Source organism: Rattus norvegicus, chromosome 1 (genome assembly GCF_021556685.1).
Source record: "Rattus norvegicus strain SHRSP/BbbUtx chromosome 1, alternate assembly SHRSP_T2T, whole genome shotgun sequence".
Taxonomy (NCBI): Eukaryota; Metazoa; Chordata; class Mammalia; order Rodentia; family Muridae; genus Rattus; species Rattus norvegicus.
Genome location: NC_141534.1, coordinates 15,023,733 through 15,037,500, shown reverse-complemented (window position 1 = coordinate 15,037,500; position 13,768 = coordinate 15,023,733). Strand labels below are relative to the sequence as shown.

The 13,768-nt window shown below is 41.9% G+C and overlaps 1 long non-coding RNA gene across 7 annotated transcripts in view; it reads right to left on the bottom strand.

Moving 5' to 3' along the window:
• Positions 1 to 9,410, bottom strand: part of LOC102550206 (uncharacterized) — a 41,529-nt gene extending 32,119 nt beyond the window's left edge. The window contains exons 1-5 of one of the 7 annotated variants that reach the window (XR_015649067.1): positions 9,255 to 9,410; positions 8,783 to 8,964; positions 6,612 to 6,783; positions 5,730 to 5,879; positions 1,781 to 1,910 (exon numbers count right to left, since the gene is read on the bottom strand). This is a non-coding gene — a long non-coding RNA (uncharacterized LOC102550206). Of the gene's footprint in view, positions 1 to 1,780; positions 1,911 to 4,484; positions 4,667 to 5,729; positions 5,880 to 6,611; positions 6,784 to 8,702; positions 8,965 to 9,254 lie in introns of those variants that run through there. The other 6 variants (XR_015649059.1, XR_015649062.1, XR_015649058.1 and 3 more) reach the window with 6 other exon arrangements.
• Between the last annotated feature and the right edge of the window lie 4,358 nt (positions 9,411 to 13,768).

Below are 13,768 nucleotides of genomic sequence, written 5' to 3'. Positions count from 1 at the left end.
GGCTGTAAGATTCCTCCACACTGGTTACACTGTTCTTCATTCCCAACAGAGAAAGAGCATTTCTGTGGCTCCACACGCTCCCTAACAATGTGCTTTGTTGATGTTCCCGACCTCAGCCTTCTTATTGGGAGTCTACTAGCACGACTTTTGTTTTGATTTACAATTTCCTAATGATACGCAGTGTGGCCAAGCTTCCTCGGTTTGCTTGTCATCTGGACACTTTCTGAGACACAGCCATCACTGTATCATGTTATTAGCGCGCATGTTTATGTCCCAGAAGCAGCAGGGCGTTATCTGGATGTGGTATGTGACTGGGCTTACGTTGCTGGGAGAAACACGGGACACAAACAACCAAGCTAGTACATATCCTGTTTGTGGTTTCAGAGACTTGGGTTCTCCATAGGGTGGCATGTCAGTGCCAACTGGGTTACAACATGGTGGACAGAGATGAAGGACAGAGAGAAAAAGATTGTGGTGTGTGTGTGTGTGTGTGTGTGTGTGTAAGTTTCTCCCCTTCATTCCTTCCCAAGCTATAGGATGGTGCCTTCTACCAGTAACTCTTGTTTTCTCCTTCAGGTAACCTCTCCTAGAAGTAATCTCATTAGCATTAACCTCATTAGCATTAACCTCTTTAGCATACCTAGACCACCTTCATTAATCTCCTAGGTGCTTCTCTGTGGGACCAAGTAGACAGTCAAAATACGGCATCACGTGGACCATTGAGTTTTGGACTTTCATTATAGTTCCGTATTGCTTTGACATGGTTTCCTATTGTTAGTTTTTAAGAGTTCTTTGTGTAGTTTGAATACCAGTTCTCTGTTAGGTGACTCTTTTGCCAAATATTTTATTCTCGTCTGTGTTTCTGTGTTCCGGTTCTCTTGGCACTGTCTTTTAGAGAGCAGACATTCTATGAAAATGTATATGTTATCTTAAAATAACTTTACTAATGTTAGTGGGTCAGTGGAATTATATATTTCATTTATATATATGCAATATATACTATATAATATGTAAAATAATTATACATATTATTTATTTACATAAAAAGATAAAAAAAATACTATAGACCAGATATTTAATCAATAGAAATTATCTTCTCAGTTTTGGCAAGAAAGTTCAGATCAAGCAGCCTGCGAGTTTAATTTCTTGTGAGTACTGTTTCTCTGGCTTTCACGTGGATATTTGTCTCTGCCTGGTTTGTCTGCTGAGAAGAGAATGCATGGATTCCTTTTACAAGAACCCTAATCCTAACCAACTAGGTCCAACCCTTATAACCTTAACTGACTCCTTAGGGACCGCATTTCCAAAGTGAGTCATATTGTGGTAATATGATAGTGTGTGTGATAGCCTCCTTGTGAACATTGAAGATTTACAACTAGGGACCATTGTTAACATTAAAATCCCAAGCAAACTAAAGCAGTGTAGTGCTAACTAGACCTAAGAAACCATCACTGGGTTCCATATAAGGCAGAGCACTGCTTGGCCCGACCTCAGCTGAGATCATGAACAACAGACTCTATTTTTTTAAACTGTCCCCTCTGTTTCCACAAATAATTGCAAAAGTGCAGCAAATATAGTCATGTATTATGATTTCAACATTGTGGGAACATCATGAGGCATGCTTTCACACACACTGAAAGGCTATGACATCACTAGCATTATCATATAGGAGACCATTGTCGTCCATGTGGTTCATTAACTAAATGATCGTTATAGGCACATAACTCTATTGATTTTCAGGTTACAAATAACTGTTAGCATGCTCACACAGGCAGGCTATAAACTTTGAGAATCAGCCACATGTATTTCTGATAGACTAATGGAATCCTGTAAGGAAGAACTTTCTTACCTACTGAGTTGGATCTTAGAAAAAGGTTATCATGCAGAAGGGCACACGCCAGCAGGTAAATCTTCAAATGGGAAAGACAGTAGAAAGTCATAAGTACCACAATGCCCAACTGTGTAGATACTCCTTTATTTTCCTGCCTCACACTAAACTGAGTCCAAAACTAAATGACACGAGTGGAGTATCATGGTGTAGGCTTGTAATTCTAGCACCTAGGAGGAAGAGGTGGGGTGGTTAGGGTTCAAGCCAGCCTCAAATACATTGTAAGTTCAAGACCACATAAGACTCTGCTTCAAAAAATTTTTTTTAAAGAAGGAAATATAGAAAAGAAGGAATTAAGAGAAAGAAAAAGGGAAGGAAGGAAGGAAGGAAGGAAGGAAGGAAGGAAGGAAGGAAGGAAAGAAAAAAGAAGCAGAGGACTTGCCATAGGGTTGCTGTGACAAAGTGAAATTGCTCCACCGCAGAGACTAAGATGGGCAAAGGAGCTGGAAGGAAGACCTAAACAGAGACCTATATGTAGCTCACGTGAGCAGAAGAGAGTCCATGACTGAGAAATGAGCAAGTTCTCCCGAAGAACAGACTGGATCCAGGGCTTACCAGAGAGAGATACGGAACCCTGAAAATGGGATGCTAAACAGAGGTGTGCAGATTCCAGCCAAGGCAAGTACTCAGGCATGCTGGGTATAGTCCTGTGATCCCAGATCCCAGAAGTCATGGGGACTGCAACAACAGATGAAGCCAGCCTGGTCTCATAGCAAGAACTGTCTCAGAAGCAAACAAACAAACATGCAGGAGAAGAAATCCAGGTGACCGTCCATACCCCATCAGCATACAAGGAGCCAGTGAGCTACTCCCCTTTTCACACTCACTGTCACAGCCCATGCTTTCAAGGTAGAGATGCCGTGACAGAGGCGAGGCTTCCTGAACTACTTTATCCATACACAACACATTAAACTTAAACTACTTAAACTTAAACTACTGGAACACTAAACTTTAAACCAGATTGAACATTTGACTTCCTATGTTGACCAATGGGAAAGAAGGAGCGATTTCATGAACTTTTGTTGTGCTTGCTGTGTGTGTTGTGTCTATCTGGGTGGTGAGGTGAAGTATGTAGACCAGGTGTGTGTTTTGGAAACTGGTTCTTCTCCTGATCTAACGAGGGGAACTAGATGCTTAGTCATTTGTCCTAAGTGACAAGGCACTTGAGTTCACTAGCTTGCTTTATCCAGAGGGCAGCAGTGAGCTTTGGTAATGCTGTTAGCCAAGAAAGAAATTGTACCAGGCAGATAGGAGGAAGTGTCCTCCAAGTGTCTCGGGAAGCCTCTGGCAGACATGAATGTGCAATTCTCACTGTTTTCCGTGTCGATGGCAAAAATCTGTCAGGTAGACAGAAGAGCCTACTAATCCCGGTGCTAAAGCTGAGATACATGACTTGGGATACCACATACGCCCATTTCTGTCTCTGGGAACTGTATTCGGTCTGCTCCTTAGTCCTCTTTGCTCAGAGGTTCTCTATGTTTCTGATTTTGTTCCTGACATTTAGAATGTGCTAGTTACAGTTTGGTAAGATGGCCAGCCAGTACGTGCTATCGAACCGGAGGACCTGAGTGTCACGCCCAGGGTTCACATGGGAGAAAAAGGGAATCAGCTTCTAAAAGGAGCCTCCTGACCTCCTCACACACACCATGGCTTGGAGACACTCATATACAAATAAATACATGTTAAAAATCATGTTTTTAATGTGCTGGTTATTTTCTGTCCCCTGAGACAATTTCTGCCCTTGGCTGCCTTGTTTTGCACATGGGGAAGGAAGTTCACCCTGGGGATAATATAATCAGTGTCTCTTGTGGGACAGCCTCCAATTGGGCTCTGATAGAAAAAATGACCTCCTCCCCCTACCTTCCTGCTCCATTCAAATCTCGTGTGTGTGTGTGTGTGTGTGTGTGTGTGTGTGTGTGTGTGTGTGTGGTGTGTTCATATGGATACATTTATGTGTGGGTCCATTTATGCATTTACCATGCAAAGTATCTTAAACACGCTGCATCCTGAATACTTTCTTGCCCATAGACCCTGCTCAGGCTGGTTTTCATCAGCCAGTGGCTCAGGGATTGACTGAGGATGCTTTCATAATTCTATTGTTCCTTCAGTCACATGTATGTGAGGACTCCCTGTCATTGCCACATACTGAACTCATGAACAATCCTTATTGTAGCCTTTACCCTGGTACTCACTCTAAAATTTCTTCACTGAAATCACTTTATTCTGTTAAAGAAGTTTGAGCCTGTTTCCTTTTGGGACCCTTCCTGGGATTCTGCATAGTCACCAGTCTACTCTTTGCTTCCTCCCCCACCCCAAAACCTTGGGTTTGTCAGCTTAAAGCATAGACAACTGCTTTCAAACTCCTCTGCTGCTTGTCAAAAATGCAGATTCCTAGGTTTCACCTCTGAGCACGTTTTTCCACCAGAGTCTCTGCGTATGTTGAGCAGTGGTAAGCATATCTCTAACATGCTCCTACTGAATGAAAGCCTTGGATGAGGTGGCTCTCCATGTTCCTGGGCCTTCTAGAATCCTCCAGTATAGCCTCTCCTTATGGATAAATCAAAAATTAACTACATATATTTCAAGCAATTTAAGCTTTTAGGAGAAAAGAGGATGCAGAAATTTTATTTTTTTAGTGAGATCCAGTCAGTGTTTGGAGGCTGCTTTGCGTGAATTCTTGCATCTCACGAACACACACTCTTAAGAGTATCGAAACACAGTTCCAAGGGTCTCCTTTTCAAGGCCAACCATCTTCCTCTTTCCTTGCTGTTTAGAATCCTAAAGGGAAAAAGTGTAATAAAGAGAGTCCCCTTGCTACTCAGTAGTTCAACTTCTTAACTTATAGAAGAGAAATGAGTGAGAGGAACTCCTCCCAAAGGCTCATGCCCAGTTGGATTGTTTAATGTGTTTGCTGATGGGTTTTCCTGATGTTTTTTCTTACAGGTGAGCTGGGGAAAGTTTGAACTTCTGAGTTAAGTCTTTTCCTCTGAGACACTTGGTGACATGAGCTTGAAATGTGACTGATGATAATGACGACGATGACAATGATGTGATGATGACAACAAAGATGATGACGACAAAGAAGAAAGTGAGGAAGAATAAGAGGAAGAGGATGAGGAAGAGGAGAGGGAGAGGAACTGGAAGAGGAAGGAGGAGGAGAATAAGAAGAGGAGGAGGAGGAGGAGGAGAAGGAGGAAGAGGAGGAGGAAGAGGAGGAGGAGGAGGAAGAGGAAAGAGGAGGAGGAGGAAGAGGAGGAGGAGGAAGAGGAAAGAGGAGGAGGAGGAAGGAGAAGAAGAAGATGAAAAAGAAGAAGAAGAAGAAGAAGAAGAAGAAGAAGAAGAAGAAGAAGAAGAAGAAGAAGAAGAAGAAGAAACCACTTGTATTAGTTTCCAGTCACTTATTCTGTGTTTAGTGGCTTTAGAGAATAGCCATGTATTATCTTCATGTTTTCTGAGTTGGAGCCTCTGTTCTGGCTTTCATAGGAGTGGTCAACATTGTATTCCATTCTGAGCTCATAATCCTCAAACTCACACAAGGATGCTAGCAGAATTCAGTTGTTTGTGGTTGTCAGACTGCAGCTCCATTCCTATTGCTGGGCTACCTACTAGACCTAGGCCACCCTTAGCCCCTTGAGTCTGCCTGCAGTTTGCAGTCATGTGTGTTCTATGGGCCCTTATTCAAAGCACTGACTTATCTCTCTGTTAGTGAACTAAAGGTTAACCCAGTAATAACCTCCTCCCATGAGTCACATCCCTTTGTGCTCACAGATCCAGCTCACATGAACGAGAGGACAAGGAGAAAATTATACAAGGCACGTACTGTGCTAGGGCACATACTTACAATTCCTACAGTAGTCCTGAGAAATAGGTCTTGGCTGGGCATATGGCACGTGTTAATAATCTCAGCATTCCCGAGGCTGAGGCAGACTCTCTCCAAGCTCCAAATCATCCCCGGCTGGTGAGGAAACACCTGAGCGCTCCTACTTTTACCCTATTTTGTTAAGGAAGTAACTTGAAGTGTATATTAGCAAATAAAAGATAAAATTAGGGACTCAATTATTCCTTTCATTCCGTTGGCTATTCACTCAGACTCAAGCAGCTGAGAATGCCTTCCCTGCCATGAACTCCCATTGTACGCTTTGTAAACCCTCAAGTCAAGAAAGTGTCCAGACCCCAACCCCAGATGTCTCTAAGAGCCTTAAAGATCATTTCCTAACAGCCGTGACGATCACTCCCAGACCCTGCCCTACAAGAAAAAAAAATCCCACCAATCTCTGAACAAGAAAACCCACCAATTCCTGAGCTCTCCCCAAGATCAGGACTTGAAATCACACCTCACCCTGGAAATCTCTGCCCTAGAAAACCCCACCCTCTAAGAAATCCTATAAAAGTCCTGCCTACTGTTCAGCCCGCTGTCTTCTTCCAGGGGGAGAGGCAGCCAAGCCTTGATTCCTCCCTCCCAATAAATCTCCTTTATGAGAGTTGCTGCCTGCTGTGACTCTCTCATTGGAAGAAGCCAAGAAGCGAAGCAGTGGGCTTAGGAGCCTCAGCTCTGCTGGGGATACTCTCCTACAGTGACCGCAGGAAGGGGAACAGCTAAGTCGAGCTGTTTCAGTGTAACACTTGGCTCAGCCAGGGATATCCTCTCTCAGGGCTGGAACACCTCTACTGAGGAGGTTTCTTTTCTGCTGTGTGGCTCCTAGCTTCCCATGTCTCAGGATACCTTTCTACTGGGACATCGTCCACCTCAGAGCTGTGTGGTTCCTGGTTCTGAGTCCCACGATGTTTCAGTTCAAGCAGGAACACTAATGCATCGTCCCTACATTCCCTTCCCAGGCCTTTCTTTACCTCTCCTTCTCAAATGTTTGCTTAATCAAGAAGGTTTCCTCAAAGACCTGAGGTATAATTATGAAGAAAGATAATATCACAAGGGGGAAAAACAGATCTACCTGTCACTTGACTCTAAATTTTGAGGATCTAGTTAATGGATTGTGGCTGATTGGCCGTAGCTGGGAGTAAGGGTTCCTTCTGTCTTCGCAGGGTCCTTCCTTTGTTCTCAATTATCCATCACTGTGTGGTTTAACACTCGTTCAACAGTACAATTCTTTTCCTTGTTTTCTGTCTTTTAAAGAATCTTCCTGATCTGGGAAGATGTATTTAACTCTATTCCCTCAATGGGTACATAACAGTTGAGCAGCTTGTCAAGAACACCTCGCTGCTGAGTGGCATGGCTGTGCTGTGAACTCCTCACTGGCTCCAAAGCCCATGCATCTATAGATCGTCCCTCGCTTCTTTCTCTTACCAAAACTGAATTGGAGAATGTGCCTGTGCTCTACCTGAGACAACTGGACACACTCTTCTCTGACCGTGAGGTTTACAGTTAACCCTTTAGATCAGGGTTTTCCAATCTCAAGAAAACGGACACCGTGAGCCATGAAATTGATGGTGTAGAGCAATTCTGTACAGTAGATCTTTAGTGGAATCTTTGGCGTCTACCTATGAGACAGGTGTGTGTTGAGGGTGAGCGCAAAGCCAATCCTACAATCTCCTCCCTCAAAGGCTTAGCGGGGGGACAGAAGAGAGCCAAATGGAAGAGAGGCCCCCTTGCCAAAATGGTTGGCTGATGATCCAGTAGCTGAGAAAAATGGCTCGTTAAGTTTTGCTGACTCTCATTTTGATTAGGTATTGAGAGAATGTCTTGCCATGCGGTCATGTAGCCCAGGTTAGCATGGAACGCTCCATCCCCCTGACTCAGCCTCTCTAGGGTTGGTATTACAAACATGCACTAGCAATCCTGGATTAAATCTTCCCCTTTTGCAGAAAAAAGAGGAAGCAGAATTAGGTAAGCATCAGATTCATTATTCATTCTTTCTGTACTTTTCCTCTCTAGTGGTACTGAAGAACCTTAAAAAAAAAATGGATCACAGCAAAACCCTTCTTTTGCCTAAACCACTGTGTTGTGATTTTTTGCATGTGGTGAAATTTAAAGGGTCATTATGTCTCCTCAAGAATTATTGAGGGAAAAACAATGATTCAGATCAAGGTCTCTACTTCAGACTTGATAATAGTTAGGAATCGCAGCAAGCTGACAATTTTACCATGGAATAGTGTTAACCTAAGGCCTGGGTATAAGCCAACAAAAGCTTTTTGTAAAGTTTATTTCCTGGCATATTCAAGTCATGTATCTTGCCTGTACTAATAACAATCAGAGAAGAAAAAGAGAAACACTGATAGACAGTTATATCATTGGACGCTAGATACTTTCAAACTGGAAACAAATCTCAAGTGCCTCAGCCTTTCCTGAACAGCCTGTTCTTTCAGAAAATCCCAGAAGCGATGCTGTCTCCACTTCCTTCCATGCTGCCCGAAGCAAGACTTCTTTCCCACAGTCAGCAAGTAACGACGCACCAAAGATCTGCTATCTCACCAGCGCGTTAGGAAAGACAAAGAATCATGAGACCCAGAGTCTCCTTTCCCAAGTTAGGTCACTGCTGGAAGAAACTGGTTTTGTACATGAAGTGGGAAAGTGTTTGCAAAACTTCTAAACATGGCAGCTCCTGTGCTCCCCGACAGATTCAAACCCACTTTCAGCAGTTATGGATCAGTGCTCACAGGTGACAAGGATGAGAGAAAGTGTTTAGTCTTCTGCCTCTTGGTGTATGCCAGACAAATGCAAGTGGAAGTAATATTGATCATGCTTGAGAATTTGGCATATTATCCAGGTTGAGGATCTAGAGCTGAAGGCCAGTCCTTGGCTACACGAGACCCATTCTCTGAAAACGAACAAAGACTTAACATACACTTTCCACTGTACCTGGCCGCATAGCATGCCTGTTGCCTCTTTCCATACCAAAGCAATTCCAGTAAGACAGGAGGTCTAAGGAGGAAACTCACTTTGCCTTGGTTGACTTCCCCAGTGTTCTGTGGAAACCTGTAGCAATCACACGTTGGCATTATAAAAAAAACTCAGCATATGCTACATTTCTGGGAACATGCGTTGTTTTTCTTGCTGAATCAAATTTTATCGTGGCTCCTGGTTTCAAAGATTTTCGTCCCTCTTCTTGGTGCCACTGATTCTGGATGGTAAGACAAAAACATCACGGTGTAGAGAGAAAGTGAAAAAAGTCTTTTTACCCATCCCAGATAGGAAGCAGAAGAAGAAGGACCTGGGAACCAGACATAGCCTCCCAAGTTCCATTTCCAGTTACCTGAACAGCGTCTGGAGATCTAGTAATAAATACATGAGCCTGTAGAGACGTTTTATACTCAATAGAGAATAGAATAGTACTTTCATCACATTTTTGTTGTCTAACCTTGAGTTATTAAGCCTGCTGCTCAGACTTCCCCTAAATTAACCTTGACTTACATGTCTGGGAAGGTGGGAGAGGGTTGGAGGTTGGTAGATCTTATTTCGTGTTTTGCCACAAGCCTACTACAGGCTCGGTCATTTCAGCATTTGCCGTTGTCTGGTTGCCAAGGTCAAAGGCTGCCCTGAAGATCTCCTGATAGGAATCCTAAGAACATTCTATCCCTGGGAAAACCCCTGCTGTATTGTGACACCACAGCAGTTAATATGAAAGGTTAATCCAACCTCTCTCTCAAAGGCCCAGTGTCCTATGTGCTCCAGTAACCTCCTTCTGACTGTCCTGTCCTTAGTACCACAGAAAGCAAGCCAGTCCCACCAGGTCTGAAGCCTATAGCATACTCTTGGCATTGAGGTCTCCTACCTGCTTCTCTCTTTATCTTTGGCAAAAGGGAAGTGTCCTACATGCTAAATACCCAAGAGTACAGAAGCAACTTACACATGCTGTGCACAGCCCAGTGCCACGAAGATAGAGGTTTTCCTCTTCATGTAATTAATCTCTTATTTTCCCTATCATCATCATTATTTTTTTCTTGGAGAGGGTACATAGATGTATCATTTGTCACAGTTGTATGAGTCACTTTTTGTGCTTCGGAACACTTCCCACTGTTCCACAATTTATCTGATTTGCCCCGAGATCTGAACATTTATTCAGTTCCCAGTTCAGTAAAATAGTTTTTTTCCACAATGAAGCAGTTCCTCAAGGAGGACGGTTCTAAACTATCTTTGCAGCCAAGCCTCATCCTTCAGATAACCCAGTGGTACACACCGACTGCATGAACACTGACTGCTACCGTCCTTTGGCATAAGTACAGTTCATGTTCCCGTCTGGGGTCATTTTATCCTTATTTAGGTTTGGAAATTATTTAGTAGATTGAGGTTAGCCTGGGCTATATAGAAGCCCTGTCTCAAAAAGTTAACTTGGGAACAAATACGTGTTGGTATGTTTTTTCACTATTTTACTGTGTTTTTATATCTACAGCCCTTCTGCCCTTATCCCATCCGAATCCTTTCCCAAATGCTAGGTAGGAGAGAAAGAGGGTCCGGGACAAAAGGGCTCATAGATTTCTTTCAGCCAACAAAATAGACTACTTTCTGCTGATCGGGGATGTTGTGTTTCTTGAAGTCAGTCCAAAATTCGTCTTCAGGATATCTCCAACTTTTAACTTCTTGTCTCTTTGCTCCCAAACACTTGACAAATGACAACAGCAACAGGCAGCAACAGCCTTTTTGGGGCACCTCAGCCATCTCAGGGGCCCTGGAATTTACACCCTCTCCAGATACCCCAGAATGGAACCACCTGCAGCTGGCAAAGATCTTGCCTTTGTTAGTATATGAGGCAAATCATGATCCCCGCCGGGAAGCAGCCTCTTATCCCGCTCTTATCCCAGTCATGAAATATGGGTTTTTAAAGAAAACAAGAGTCTCGCTAGAAATACAACTGTTGTTCATTTTCTTTCTTATTTTAGAATAGGGGAGATGGAGGAGAAAAAAGTAGAAGGTATAGGAGTGCCCAGTCTGCTCTATTCACCACTGTCTGCCACAGAATCTGAACGTCATCTTGGTCACCTTTCAACTGGCAAGGTAGACTAGACTATTTGAATTTTGCATACTAATACCCAATTATTTTTTAATTCTATTTCAGGCCATTTATTGCTGTCATTTCAAATTTTCTCATTGTATTTGGATGTGGTGGCAAATGTCTGTAATCCCGGAACTTGGAGGTAGAAGCAAAGAAATTGTGAGTTAAAGATTGGCTACATAGTGAGTCCCAGGCCAGCCTGGCTACATGTATTTCTATCTCTCTGCCTCTGTGTGTGTGTGTGTGTGTGTGTGTGTGTGTATGTGTATGTGTATGTACATGTGTGTGTACGTGTGTGTATGTGTGTATGTATGTGTGTATATGTATGTGTGTATGTGTATATGTGTGTATGTGTGTATGTGTGTGAATGTGTGTGTATGTGTGTGTATATGTGTGTGTATGTGTATGCGTATGTGTGTGTATGTATGTGTGTGTATGTATGTGTATGTGTGTATGTGTATGTGTATATATGTATGTATATGTGTGTATATGTGTGTATGTGTGTGTATGTGTGTGTATGAATGTGTGTGTATATGTGTGTATATGTGTGTATGTGTGTGTGAATGTGTGTGTGCATGTGTGTGTATGTGTGTGTATGTGTGTGTGTATGTGTGTGTATGTGTGTATATGCATGTGTATGTATGTGTGTCTGTGTGTGTGTGTATTCGATAGTACAGATATAATCTTAAATTTTAAAGCAAAAATACTTCATGTTCAGTGCAGACATATTAAGAATTATGAAGGTGAGTTAGAAGAACCCTCACTAGTTGAGAGCTAATGGTCGGTAGAAGATTAGGATACATGCATTGATGACATTCAACTATGGATAATCTTGATAAAGACCTCTAGAAAGGAAAAGCTGAGGGAATTTCTCTTTAGGCTTTGACCCCTTTGTGGATTTTTTTATAGTGTCTGTATGGATCTACACATGTCATATTTAAAAATGCATGGCTGGTATGTTTTTGAAGTGTAGCAACACACTCACAGACAGAAAGATGTAGGGGTACAGGGAGGGAGGGAGGGAGGAAAGGAAGAAGGAAGGAGGGGGAGGGATGGAAAAGGAATCTAACTATTTTATTTTACTTGAATATTTTAAACATATAACACCAAATTTGTCTATTTTTCATTATCCGTGAGCCGTGATGGCACATGTCTGTAATCACAGGGCTAGGGATGCTGACGGAGCCTGGGCTACATAGCAAGTCTGTAAGCAGATGAGCTGAGACCGCATAGCAAGACCCAATCTCCAGCAAACAAATGTTATTCAGTATTATACTCTTCATTCATTTCTACACATTGAATTCCATATCGTGTTTTTGTCTTTCACTTAAAAAACTACAGACACTAACAATTATTTAAACACTACACACAGTGACATTTCATTTAAAAACCATACACACTTACATGTGCCTCTTCCATTATTTCTTTTTTGGAGTCAAGTAGAACAACAAAAATTTAAGAATAAAATCTGTCCTTGCAATTTCTTGTCTTTGATTTTGATTTCTATTATTTGCAAAGAAATTAAAAGCGCTAACAGGTAAGATTTATCTATTTTGTTTGGCTCTAAACTTAAACATTCATCTCAAAATTTTATTAGACATTTAAGCTTATTTCTGAAATTTTTATAACTCAAGAAGAAAGTTTTGTTTTGAAAACCTATGATGTTATTTGGTTTTGGTTTCTTTGGTGTTTTGGTTTCGTGCTTTTTCTTTCTCTCCCTCACCAACCCCTCTTTTCACCCTAATTTCTAGAGATAGGATTTTGCTATGGAGTCCTGGCTAACATCACTATGTATTGTAGGCTGGCTTCGAACTTGTGTTGATCTTTCTGTCTCTGGTTCCTGAGTACTGAGATTAGAAGTTTTTACCATGCCTAATCTACATTAAGGTAAACGTAAGATAAACATAAATTAGGAACTTTTTAATTGACTTCATGTAATCCTCCAATATCACATACACTTATATCTGCACCTATACACACGTTTGCACACATTTGACCCTAAATGTGTACAAATTGACATAACTCCCATCTACTTTTCTAAGATAACACCAAAGATCAGAGAGGTCAAACAATTTGCTCAGAGTGAAAGTCAATTCACTCGTACAGAAAGTGAATGGTGTAACCAGAGGTTACACCCTCAGTAGGACTGGCTACCAGCCTAGCATGGTGCCTAGGTCTCTGCTATGCATAGGGAATGACTGACTTAGTCAAACATCTAATAACACAGCTCTCGGCTAGTAGTGTTTAAACGGAACCAATGACTTCATGCTTCCTTTCAACTTCCAAAATTCTCAGTTGCATTCAATAGGTTTAAACTGGAGTAAAGAGAGCAGGTTGGGAAGATGACTTCTGAGAAAGATGACCCCACCACCACACACACACCTTCTTCCCTCTGTCTCACTGCTCCACAGTTTATTTAAAAAGAAAACAGTGACAGAAAGTCTTGAGCTGTTGATCCCTGCTGGTGACATTATTGCTTGAAAAACCCATGTTGGCACGTTCCAGCATCACTGCCTAGGGCTATGTGCAAGCACATAAGACATCCTGTGATCACCCACCATTGGTAACATTAACTTGTGTCCAGTGGTTAGACAGGCACAAGGGTGTGTGCCTATAGCCCCAGATACCCAGAAATCTAAGTCAGAGAGATCACTTGAACCTAATACTTTAAATCTAGTTTGGGTAACACAGACCCCATGTTTCCGAAAAAGGGGATGTTAATAGGGGATATATAAACATTTTAAATATTTTATAAATTTATTATTTAAAAACTTGTAAATAAAAACATTCTACTTTATTATAATAACTTTAGATTAAAATTAAAAGTAGCCTCCTCCAGCAAGTGGCAGGCCACTGATTACGTTCCCACAATTAAATTTAAAATCCAATTTGGAACTAAAAATATGTTCCCTGTATTAGTTTGTTGTATGTAAAC